The sequence below is a fragment of the Mobula hypostoma genome, chromosome 14 (assembly GCF_963921235.1).
Source record: "Mobula hypostoma chromosome 14, sMobHyp1.1, whole genome shotgun sequence".
Taxonomy (NCBI): domain Eukaryota; kingdom Metazoa; phylum Chordata; class Chondrichthyes; order Myliobatiformes; family Myliobatidae; genus Mobula; species Mobula hypostoma.
In genome coordinates, this window is record NC_086110.1 from 30,089,285 (window position 1) to 30,102,972 (window position 13,688).

The following is a 13,688-nucleotide window of genomic DNA, read 5'->3' on the forward strand; positions in this document are numbered from 1 at the left end:
GCCTTTAAACCCAATGCACTTTGGCACTCGCTTCTCATGGATTATTTCATTTGCTTCAAAATACTGTTCCAATAGCTCAGTATGCATGAGCCAATTACCTGTTGTGTAATCAAATTCATCAATTTTTCTGACACTTCTGCTCTTTTTTTATGATTATTGTCACCTGGTACTGACTCTCTATGAACTATGAATACATCCATTTCTGACCTTTTTAAAAAAACTCAAAATCTCTGCAAGTGCTGGGCTGCAAACGTTACTCACCATTGCTCTTGTTGCATCGTCTTTTTAGTTCGAACATGTTACTCTGCTTCAAGTCAGTAGCCATCTCGGGTTCACTTTAAAAATACCTTGTCGCCAACTTCAGAACTTTAAACTAATTCAAAAAAAAAGACACTGGAGTCCGAAATGTGGCTCTAACTTGGAGTTTACTTTAAGCGAGGTGTGCACGTATCATATGGTAGCATGATGGTGTATGTAATTGAAAGCCCTTTTTACTGGGTATCTCTGGAAATGCGGCCTGTTAGCACCCCTCCCCCACCCCCTGCAAACCGTCACGGAGTTTCACTGTGAGAAACCCACCTTTCTCAGGCTCCGTATGTCTAGGATGCATATGACTTTGCTCCCACCAAGTCTGTGAGGTTGGACTGTCTCGCCCACCCAAACCCCAGTTTGTGTGAATGCTGTGTGATTTACTGCCCCCGGCAATCACCCATCGGCAAGAAATAACAGGTCATACACAGCATACAATTGTAAGGGAGTATATTTAAGAATATTAACTTAAGCAAACAGTTATTAAAGTAAAGAAAAAAAAACAAGGGCCCATTATACTTGAACAGTCACATGTGCACAGTGGAGCTCAAATCTTCCAGAAGCCATTGTTTTCGATGTACACACTGCACCAACTCCTATTCACCGCTTCCAGGTAAAAGATCCCCTCTTGGGCTACATTGGGTCACCCATTCCCACTGGATCCAATGCTATGGCCAGTTCTCTCGAGCTTCTTCTCTCTCCATCTCCTGCCAAGCAAAGACCTCGACCCACCTCAGTGTTCATCACAAAAACTGCTCCCCCAGTGTTCTCTCGAACCTTTTCCCAGTTCCGCTCAACTGATTGGATGACATGCATTCCTAAGCATCCCTTATCTTTAAAAGTAACCCAAACACTGCCAGCAGATCACATTGCTTCTAGAGAAAGACCATTACATGAAATACCCTACACCTTAAAACCTTTACCAGGGCATTACACTCTGATTCTTTGTAGGAAATGGCTTGGGCATATCTGGTGTAGTGATTAGTGATAACCAAGACATTTGCAGTGTCGTTAGAATCAGGCTCTATGGAGAGGAAATGCAGACATACTAAATCAAGTAGCCCCATACTAAATCAAGTGACCCTCATAGGCAGAGTCTTCCTCTGAATACATCGAATGCTCGACTTACAGTACTCTTCGACCTCAGACTTCATTTGGGGCCAGTAGAACCAGTAGAACTGATCTCAGACCAATCCATAGATCCTATCAAACCCCAAATGACCTGAATCAGCATGAAGTAATTTCTACACAATCCTCCGATACTTCTCAGGCAGAACAAAATGGGAAAACTGAGGCCTGTCTGGAGGAGATGTGATCTGGTATAGAACCTGGTCCCTCAGCTCTAGTCTGTTCCATTCTCTCAGCAATAGAGTTATGGCAGGGTGTTTCATCTTAGACCATCTGATCACCTTTTGCAACAGCTGACCCAGTAACCTAAGGCCCGTCATAAGCTTCATTGGGCTTTCCGTTGTGCCAAAAACGCTTTTTGGCGCTTGCATGTAGCCCATGGAAGTAGCAAAGCGGTTTTCTGCCTTTAAGTACCTCACTACTTCAGTAACCAGACCTCTTAGGCTCTCTCTACCAGTCTTTTCACATTGTCAGAGCACTACCACTCATCCAGCATCTGAGAGATCTGCTCCACCCAAATCTCATATTCCTCCTCCCCCTCAGGGGTGGGCTTCACACCCGAGAATATTCTCAGCCTACGATAACTTTGACTCTCTGCTGGTGCACTTTACCATTTATCCGCCAGGGATGTAAGGGCTGATACAAACTTAGAATTTTCACCCCTTGCTGGAGGACTCATTAGACCTTCCACATCAGAGCACTCTTTCCTCTCACTCCACAGAAACAAGAGCAACTTGTCTTTAAAGTCTCCACCCTCAGCTACGGGAAACTCAACTTCCAATTTGGCACACTCGTCTACACTCCACTCTTCTCTGAAAGTATGGACAGCCCATGGCCCTGCATCTCTGAGTACTCCAACGTTACCAGGCAGATCCACTCCTGTCACGTCAACATAGTCTGAACTAAAACAACATTTTTGCCTGCCATTTGGTCAAACTGCCGTTTCGTGATTGTAACTTTCCCTAATACTTCGACATTACTTAAAATCCTAATTAACAATTCATCATGGACTGCGGATATCCACCCCGCTCAGAACGCAAGCATTAGTTAAGGGCAATCTCTTTGAATCGCATCATGACTTAATACCTACCTCATCCATCGCCACGTATCTTAATTACTTTGCCAGACAATAGTTTAGCACAGGCTTAAATGCAAACCACTTAATCAATTCTTAGTGCAATCAGATAGTGTTCAACAAATTCAATCCCAGATGAGCCCCCATAATGAAACCCCTTTTAACTGGGTGCCTCTAGAAATGCAGCTTGTTAACCTCTCGCTAACAGCCACAGGACTCCATGGTGAGAAACCTACCTTTCTAGGGCTTCATAAGTCTAGGTGCATATGACTTTTCTCCTGCCAAACCTGTGAGGTTGGAATGTCTTGCCCATCCAAAACCCAGTTTGTGTGAATGCTGTATGATTTACTACCCCTGGCAATCGCCCATCGGCAAGAAATAACAGATTATACACTGCATACAATTGTAAAGAAGTATATTTAAGAATATAAACTTAAGAAAACAGTTATTAAAGGAAAGAAAAAAAAAACAAGAAGTGCCCATTATACTTAAACAGTCACATGCACAGTGGAGCTTAAGTCTTCCAGAAGCCATTGTTGTCAATGTACACACTGTACCAACTCCTATGCACCACTTTCCGGTAAAAGTCCCCTTCTTGGGCTTCATTGGATTGGATGTTCCAGCTGGATCCAATTCTACGGCCAGTTCTCTCGAGCTTCTTCTCTCGCCATCTCCCGCCGAAGAAAGACGTCAAGCTACCTCAGTGTTCGTCACAAAAACTGCTCCCCCAGCTTTCTCTAGAACCGCCTCCCCATTTTACTCTCCTGACTGGATGACACATATTCTTTATCTTTAACAGTAACCTAATTGCTTCTAGCAGAACACACTGTTTCTACAGAAAAAAAAATTACATGAAATACCCTTCAACATTAGCAGTAAAACCTTTACAGGGCATGATATAATTAATGTACTTTTACATAGAACCCATATTTAGTTATTTAAATGACCAAGAAACTATATATATATATATATATATATACACAAAATTACTCAAATGTTTCTTACATATTAAATACACAACAGATGCACAGGACTAGCAATAGATTTAATGGCTACTTTTTAAAACTGTAATGTTCTAAATAATAATTTACCCCAAAGCAGATCTTGTGTTTATGTGAATTCTCATCAAGTGGGAGAGTAGACAGGACATTTTTGATTTCTGATCTATGTTGGTGCAACTGATCTTCTTCTCCTGTTAGATGTGCACTTTATGTTATGAGTCTTGAAATGTATATTTCCACCCACAATAACCTATATTGGAGTGCAAATCTTAGAACTAGGATCATATTGTGCTAAAGCTTCGGTTTTTCATTTATTGGGATGTTCTTGCAACATTGGGAGAACTGGCTGTGCACCCTTGAAATTGCAGTGTGCTCAAACACAAATGACAGTCCTTGTGTGGCTGAACTTTGCCTACAGGAAGGCCGATCCCATTCACTCTACTTCCACTCAACCCTTGTCCTGCTCTGGCCAACTTTAGCCTGCAGACCACTGCAGGTTGTCTGGCAAACTAGTTGTGAGGCTTGTGTATCTTCTTCAGAATTAAATCTCCCATTTAACTTTAATCTTTCCAAATTGATCTGATATAGCGTGCCTCTATCAAGAAGAAAATATTCAAAATCCCACTTCTGAGTTTGCAGAATAAGCAAAAGCTAATTGTTAATTCTGGACAGATGACCCAGCAGAAAATGGATCTAAAGTGATAGGGGCAAACAGCAACCATTCATGAAAATATTTTTGTAGATGCAAATGTGATGAATGAAGGAACACCACGTACCTCAGCTCTCTCCATTTTGCCCTATTCATCACATTCGTTTTGATCTCTGAAAACTGTTTGCCTTTAATTATATTTAAATTGACCCCTGCCACTCCTTCTGCCAGATTCTGTAAGCAAGTTGTGCTCAAAAGCAGAGCACTCCCAAAGCATATTAAAACTTATGTCCTATACTGTAGTCTCTGACGCTAACTACCCTTCTGCCTAATTATAGTCCCTGAGGCCATTTAGCAACATCTGGGATCCAGCTGTCTCAGTCTCCCATGTTGTTGCAAGATTCTAAATTCGAAAATTCATATTCAAGCAGTCTAGACTTATGTGATGGCATTTACACTCACAAAAGCCGGTACATTTAAATGAAGTAGGGATTTAGCAAGCTAAAATCTCAAAAGCAACTCATACCTGTTGGTTCTGATTTTAATGGAGAACAGGGACGGTAGGAGGAAACTCAATTTCGATTGAGTTGGTTATACATTTAAATATTGAATTGAGACTCTGTGTTTCAAGCTTGACATTCATTTTAATTTTAACCCAGAAGTAAAAGATAGGTTCTTGTATCTAACAGACTGATGTCAATCCATTTATGCCAGATCCAATCTACTTTCACCCCTTCAAAACTACGTTCTTCTCCAGCCACAATGTCAAGTGAGTCATGGTTTCTTCCTTTCCTTTTCATCTTTCAACCCTTCAAACCAGCCTCTCTGATCTTACCTTCCTCTCTACTCATAAGCTATGGCTTTCAACCTTCCCTTTCCCCTTCTCCTACAACCCAATTGCTGATCTCTTTTTTCCTGAGGCTTTTTGGTACCAAGTCACATCCTCTTGGTTCAAACTGGCTAACTTGGCTGAGGAAGCGGGGCCAAATTCAGTAACGTGCAAGGGAAACCATTCTTCAAAGTTTCCCATTTGGACAAGAACCTTACAGCTCTTGCCTCTGCCTCTGGGTTAACATCAGGGCCAAAGCCACTGACAAAAGCAGTACACACAGATTATGTCTATTTGGTTCAATATACACAAGCTGCTGGAGGAAATCAGTGGGTCAGACAACATCAATGGAGGGAAATAAACAGTCAATATTTTGGGCCAAGACCCAATCATCAGTATTGGAAAGGAAGTGGAGAAAAAGCCATAATAAAAGAGTAGTGGAAGATGAGAAGTGGGAGCTAGCAGTGATAGATGTAAAGGGAAAGGGAGGAGAGTAGGGGAAGGTGGAAAAAAGGGAATAATGTGAGAAACTGGGAAGGTATTGCTGGAGGTGAAGGGACTAAACAAGAAGTAACTTGATAGGAGAGAACAGAAAACCATGGAATATGGGCAGGAGGCAGCGAACCAGAGGGAGGAAGGTGAAGGGGATGGGCTGGTCATGAGGATAGGGTCGGCGGGGGGGGGGGGTAAGAAAGAGAAATCAGGCTACAGGGATAAAGGAAAATGCGGGAAGGGTGTGGCTGGAAAGTAGAGTGAAGCGGTTACCAGAAGTTAGAGAAATCAATGTTCATGCTGTCAGGTTGTAGATTACCAAGATGGAAGATAAGGTTGGAGGAGCATCGTCTGATGTTCTCCCCTGCCAGATTTCTTCTTCATCCCTTTGCCTTCTCCATTTATCACCTCCACGCTTCTCACATTATTTGCCCTTTTTCTTCTCGTGCCACTTCACCTTATTTCATCTATCACCTGCTCCTCCCCCTCCTCCTACTCTTTTATTTGTATTTATGCCCCCATCCTTTCTGTTCCTGATGAAGGGTCTTGGACCATAACATCGACTGTTCATTCTGCCCCATAGATACTGCCTGACCCATTGAGTTCCTCCAGTTGTGTATATGCTCACTGTTTCCAGCATCAGGAGTCTCCCTTGTATCTAAATATATTCATTTGGTGTGCCCCAGTGCTTCATTTGTGTTTTTCCTTCAATGGGATTCTAACACTGACTGATTTAATAGCACTACCCAATAAGAAATGACTATTATTCTTCATTATTCAAAGATTGCTGGTGCTGAAGGGTCCTTTTAAAAAATTGCACTGAGCACCATAAGCTTGTTAAATCATAATCCTGTCATGTAAAGAAACTACATAGTCATAGAGCAATATAGCTCAGGAACAGGCCCTTCTGTTTTGGTTGATGCTAACCCCAGTGCATGTGACCAGCTCACCAGCGTTATTTTCAGTTCCAGGTGAACCGCCCACACTGCATACTGGGAACTGAAGTTCTTTATTATGTATACACGTAATAACATATCTTCCCCCTTTAAAGAAAAGCAAACACAATACTATGTCCTCATCAACCTGCAAGACACAATAATGCTTTCCAACAAAGATATTTACATTAACTTCAATTGTAATGAGCAAATACAGTCCCTAGTTCAGTTAGTTACTTTCTATCCATTTCTGTGGTGGTTTAATGATCCCTATTGGCCTGCTCTTTGTTTCCACAGATGTATTGCTTTCATTTGCTGCATTAATGTTCGTGTCTTTTTGAGAACTTTGAACAGCAGGTATATTTCTCAGGCCCTTTTTGTGTACTAACAGATGACATGTCACTGCTATGGGTTGGAGATTGTGGTCATAGATCCACACAGTTCCTTCTCAGAGGTGTTCCTCGCTCCATATGGATCTGTTAGGAATGTGGAGTAACTTCCTCTTGCATATATCCTTGCATGGACCATGTGCCGGAATCATGATCTCGGATTCGCACTTGAGCTCCAGCTTTCAGGACTGGTAGACTTTTCGCAGTCATGCCCTGATACTGTTCTGTTTTCCTTTCACTTTCTTTTTAGCCAATCTGTGTGCTCCATTTGGTGTTAACAAGCTTTATCCGCTGGAAAGTTAGTGTGTATGCATTTGGTTAGTGTGCTCAGCATTTGGGCCGGTTTTAAGGTCATTCTCAGCAGCACACTTCTGTAAATCATCAGGACTTTTGTGGAAGCCCTTTCATCCATCTTGTGCCTTCTTCATGAGGCCCTTCAATACCTTCACTGAACTCTCTGCTAGGCCATTAGGCTTTTGGGTGATATGGGCTTGAAGTTGTATGTCGAAACCCCCAATCATTGGAAATGTCTCAAGTTCACAGCTCAAAAATTGTGTACCATTCTCTGATACCACTTCACATCAAACTCCATGTCTTTCAAACACAGCTTTCAGGAAGGTGATAGCCGCTTTGCTGGATGTTGATTGCAGTGTTATAACCTCTGGGTAATTGGAAAAGAAGTCGTTTACAACAATATGACTCCTCCCATTAAAATCAAACAAATTCAACTTTGAATAATGGCTTATCTGGTACAGGGTGTGGTACAGGGTGTGGCTTACTGCTTTGGTCTGTAGGTAAGGCATATCTCACATGAAGCAGTGGTCTGGCTGATGTCTTGGTTCATTCCTGGCCAGCATATCACTTCAGGAGTTCTTCATTTACATTTTCCCTCACCAAAATGCCCTTCCTGTATATTCTGGAGCATTTCCTTGTGTAGTGACTCTGGAATCACAAACCTGTTCCCTTTGAAGGTTATATCTTCCGCTATTGATAGTTCAGCTCTACATGCCCTATAATCCTGAATACTCATTGGACAGATTCTTCATTGCAGGCCATCTGTTCTGATTTGTCTCTGAGTACTTCCACTGTTTCATCTGTCCCTGCTGCTTTACTAATCTTCTCTGTTCTGTCAAGGGATACTGGAATGGAGGCGGCAATCATGTCAATATAGGCCTGTATGTCAGCGTTAATCTTTGGTCACTCTTTTCTTTCTTGTTGACTGCTCAAGACAACACATCAGCAGCAAATATATATTATTCCAGTGATCATGTTCATATCATATTTTTGCAGCCTTATCAATATGCGCTGTATCCTCATCGACAGTCATTCAGTAGTTTGGATGTAATTGGGGCCAATGGTTTATGGTCTGTCTCCACTTCAAAAGCTTATCCTTAGATATACTGATGGAACCTTTCATATGCGTATGTGCTGGCAAGAAACTCTTTCTTTATTTGTGCTTAGTTGGCTTCCACACTTTGTTAAAACCCTTGATGCATAGGCCACTGTTTGCCATGTGTCATCACGGTGCTGAAGTAGTACTGCTCCAAGGTTGTACCAGGGTGCAACAGCCGAGATCCCTAGTACATCTTTCCGGATCGTAAAACTTCAGTACAGGCTCATCAGTCAGAATTATTTTCAGCCTTGTAAGACAAAATCTATTCATTTCACTGTGCAAGGAGTGATCCAAGTGATGCTGACACAGTAGACAGTCGAGGGATGAACTTAGCCAGGTAAGTCACCATCCCCAGGAAACGTCTCACCTCCTCTTGGTTTAGGGGCCTCGCCTCTCCATGTTCTCAACGGCTGACGTCTTTCTTGGTTCAGGCTTCACACCCTCTTCCAATATGGCATCTTCTATGAAAGTCGGTGGCTTAGTACCAAACTCAGATTTCTCTTTATTTAATTTCAAATTGTCATTCCATGTCACATCCAGCACTTGTCTCAGTCATACATCATGTTCTTCCTTGATGGAGCCCCAAATGATGATGTCATCCATCATGGTCTGGACAAAGATCATGTGGATGGTTTTATGGAGACCTCCTGTCACAGCCGCGACTGTTAATTCCTCTTATTCTCCTAATTCCCTTTTCCCCGTGTTCTCCTGGGCTCCTTAATTGCGACACCTGATTCTCATCTAAACCTGCAGCATAAAAACCCCGGCTTTGCATCCACTCATTGCCAGATTGTTGTTTCTAACAGTGTGGTAATTCACATTTCCGGCTGCTTAGGATTGTATATTCTAAGTTTTACTTCAGTACTGAGGTTTACCTGTGTAACTCTGTCTCTCCATGTCAAGATAAGTATTGCCTGCCATTTGCCTTTCCATTTAACGCTCCGTGTCAAGATAAGTGTTGCCTGCCGCCTGTCTCCCATTTGCCGTTCAGCTCCAGCAACGCCCTGTGTCAAGAAAAGTTTTGCCTGCCTCCTGCATTTCTGTTTACCCTCCTGTTTGCCGTTCAGCTCCAGCCACGCTCTCGCCCTCGTCTGCATCCTAACGCAATCTCCGTGGCAGTGTCCTGCATTTGGGTTCACCCGTTCTCTGCAACAATTCCGGTGTGGACAGAATCCCATATGGTAACTGAAGGAAGTGATATCTTCCCTCTAGTGTGTTAAAAGTGCACAGTCTCAAACTTGCCTCATTAAGCTTCATCTGCCAAAACCCAGACAGTGTGTCAAGTTTGCTAAACCACTTGGCACCTGCACACTGAGACATGACCTCCTCCCATTTTGGCAATTTGAAATGCTCTCTCTTGATGGCTTTATTGAGATTTCCTGGGTCTAGACTTATCCGCAATGCACCATTTTTCTTTTGCACAATGACCAGTGAACCCACCCAGTCTGGTGGTTCTTCAATCTTCTGTATGATATTTGATCGTTCCATGCATGTTAGTTCTTATTTGAGTTTGTCTCCAAGTGCAAATGGAACTTGCCTGCATGCATGGACAACGGGAGCTACTGCTTCATTTATATGTGCTTTCTGCACACCAGGTATGGATCCATAAGAGAAGTGTGGTCATCTTTGGACAGTGAAGCCACTACGAAAACTCTCTTCACCAGGATGAGCTTCTCACATGCACTGAGACCTAATGTTGTCTGCACTTGCTTTTCAACAATCAGTAGCTGTGCTTTTAGCTGCTACCCCTTGGGCTTAGTTCACTATGCAGCCCCCCTTTACTGGAACGTTCTCCCCAGTATAGCCTGGCACTTTTTACTTCGCAGGGTAAATCTTGCTTTACACTTTGAGAGTCTTTCTATCATCCATGGACAAAAGATTCACCAGGGCTCCAATGGAATTATTTACTCATTCACAGTCACTGGAACAATCCATTCTGTTTTAGTAGCACCAGCAGTCTGTAGAGAAACCACAGGGCTTCCTCCGCTTCCTCAACAACCGTGTGCACCTTTCTTTTGGTAGCCCCAGCTTTGCAGCTCTTTGCAAAATGATTCTCCTTCCATCAATTATTGCAGGACTTTCCATAAGATGACATGTCTTTGGGATGTGCCTCCCTCCACATTTGCGGTTTGAAACTTTCTTTCTGCTTTGCCGCTGCTTTGGGAAATGCCTTGTGCTATGTCCCTTTGTTTTAGACCATAAGATCCTAAGATATAGGAGTAGAATTAGGTAATTTGGCCCATCAAGTCTGCTCCACTGTTCCATCATGCTTATCTTTTCTTCCTCTCGGCCCCAATCTCCTGCCTTCCCACCCATATCCCTTCATGCCCTGACCAATCAAGAATCTATTTAGGCAACCTCTGCCTTAATATACGTAAAGACTTGGCCTCCACAGCTGCCTGTGGCAAAGAATTTCACAGATTCACCACTCTCTGGCTAAAGAACAATGCATGCACTCTTGCTTCTGCCCTGTGCAGCACCTTAGCTTGTGATCTTGTGGTCTGCACTGCCCTACGTATGTTAACAGCTGTTTCCAGCATTAAATCTTTTTCATGGACAATCTTTCTCTGAGCCCATTAGTTGAGGTTCTGCAAGCTGTTTTGCCTCTAATCTCCAGAATCACAGGACTTACTCAGAGTCCAAACTCTGCTAAGTATTGGTCAAAACGAATATTTCGTTTCTGATCACAGGGAAAGAACCTGTAGCTCTCAAATGTGATGTTTTTACTTGGGACAAAATAATCATCAAATTTTGTCATCGGATTGTCCAACATAAAGTCTGTCTCATCAATCTGAAAGCTGTTGTGGATGTCCAAAGCATCTTCACCAATTACATGTAGAAATATAGATGCTTTCAATTTTTCATCTGCCTCTCTAGCTCTACTCACTGCTAAGTATATATTGAATCGCTGTTTAAAGAGTTTCCAGTTATCAGTTAGATTGCCAATAACCTGCATAGTTGTGGGAGGATTTCAGTTGGCTGTTTGGGGATCTAACCTGAATCTCTCTCAGTAAATTCAGTGAACAACGGCAGCTTCAGGACACAATGTGCTCTCCTGCCAGCAGCTTCTCTCTGTTGTAACCTGGCGTCTCTTTCTTAATCGTTTGCAGTACAGTTACTTTCTGTGTTTAGTCCTCATGCCAACTTCTGACATTGTGTTATGTTTCTTCTTGATAAAAGATAAACTTAGCGTGGGTAAAAACTAACACATTTATTTACAGGACACTTCAGTCATGGCTTTAGCCTGACACCAGAGCTTGCAACCAGCTCACCAACATCACTTCCGGATCCAGGTGCATTGCACACTGAAAACAAATTCTTTACTGTGTGCACACACAATAACACAGCTACCCTCTCTGCAAAGAAGCGACCTCTTACCTCATATTGGTGACCCAAGTTTTGGACTCCTCAATGCTGGGGAAAGGACTATGATCATCCACCTTATCTATACCCTTCATGCTTTTATAATCTTCTTTGAAGTCACCACTCACTCTCTTACACTCTGGTGACAAAACATCCAGTGTGGCGACCCCAACTTAGGCCCTCAATGCCAGATAGAATTTTTGTAAATCTCTGCTCCACTCTCTCCAACTCGACAATGTCCTTTCTATTACAGGGTGACCAAAACTGCACACAATTTCTCCAAGTGTGGCCTCACTAGTGTCTTGTGTAACTGCAGCATAGCGTCTGTTCACTGAAATGCCATGCCCTGCCTGATGAAAGACAAACCTTCTTCGCCATCCTGTCTGCCTGCACAGCTGGTTTCCGTGAACTGTATGCTTGTACTGCCAGGCCCCTCTGTTCCTCAACACTCATCACTTCCCCAATATTCACTGTAGAATTCACTTGTCACGTGATCTGCAACAATGAATATATCGAGTCAGGATTTATAAGCAAACAAACATTTATTAAACCCTGATAAACAATGAAAAAAAATGAAAACCCTAACCAGAAGTAAACGGCTATGTGGCCATTCAGTAAACCACTACACAGTACTAGTTCTTAAAACGATAAATGCGAAACCAGTTCTTAAAGCGATAAATTCAAACACAGTTCTTCGAATCGTAAATTTTAAAGTCCAAGAGATTTATATAGTCAATTAGGAGGGACTTTCATGAAGTAATGAATTTCTCGAAGACTTAATGTCACTGCCACTCCCAGCCGGATCCTGCCTCGTCCACAGGATTCATGACGACAGAAATAAAACGGTTTAAAAGGCACTGACCTTCCTCCTCCGTACAAAAGAGCCTGCACAGCCTTTTCTACCACTTTTAGCAGAGGCTATCTCATGCAGATCACTCTTTCTTGAACGAACTCAATAATGGTTGATCCTTTCCAAACCCGTCGAACGTCTCCTTCAGGGTCCCGTCTTCACTCTCCAATGTTATTGAAAAGATACATTAACAAACCTGGCAGCGATTGGTCAAATTGCCGGCTCAGACTGCTGTACCTTACATTAGAACATAAAACCCCATTTAAAATCAAAACTGCATCATAATGCAAATAAGCAGCAGAATGGAGTATCTCATTGGCGTTCTAACTGGAAAACTAACTACATCATCAGGGGTCTTCCCGTTTATACCCGTGGTGAACATGTCATCACGTGACCTCACATCGGCGGGAAAATTACATCAGGTGACCTCCAAAAAAACCATTACATCATTCTCACAAGAAAGTCACAAGACCTCCATGAGGTATGCAATACACTGCCCTATCCTCATCTTTCCCCTGGCGTGAATGTCTGAACTGCATAAAACTCACACTCATCTGAGTTGAAATCCATTAGCCATTCCTCAGCCCATCTCCTTGATCAAGATCTCTTTGCAATTCATTGTAACTTGCTTCACTATCAACAAGACCCCCTAAATTAGTATCATCTGCAAACCTGCTGATTATGCCATGTACATTCATATCCAAATCATTTGCTTGAATAATGAATAACAGAACTCCTAACACTGATCCCTATGGCAAACCAAGAGTCATAAGAAACCAGTCAGAGAAATGTCTTTCAACTATCACCCTCTACTTTCTATTGTCGAGTCAATACTGAATCCACCTCGCTGGCATCCCCTGAATCCCAGCTTAGCCTGCCATGTGGGACCTTGTCAAAGGCCTTACTGAAGTCCATTTAGGCCATATCCACTGTTCTACCTTCATCTATCCCCTTAGTTATCTCCACAAAAAATTCTGAAAGATTCATCAGACATGAATTATTTGCATGAAGCTGACTTTTGGTAAGTAGCACAACAAAAGCACTCTTCACATTGAGGTTAGGAGGAATTTCTTTAGCCAGAGGTGGAATTCATTACTACAAACAACCACGGAGGCCAAGTCATTGGGTGTGCTTCAAGTGGAGGTTGATTGGTTCTTGATTATTAAGGGTGTCAAAGGTTAGTAGGACAAGGTTTGAGAATAGGGTTAAATGGGAAAATAAATCAGTCATGATTGAATGATAGAACAAAATCTGGCCAAATTCTGTTCCTATGTC

General features: G+C 42.5%; 1 long non-coding RNA gene across 1 annotated transcript in view; it reads right to left on the minus strand.

The window, feature by feature from the left end:
- Nucleotides 1-281: 281 nt before the first annotated feature.
- The window catches only part of LOC134356487 (uncharacterized), a 78,222-nt gene continuing 64,815 nt past the window's right edge, over nt 282-13,688 (minus strand). The window contains exon 4 of the long non-coding RNA XR_010020365.1: nt 282-373. This is a non-coding gene — a long non-coding RNA (uncharacterized LOC134356487). The remainder of the gene's footprint in view (nt 374-13,688) is intronic.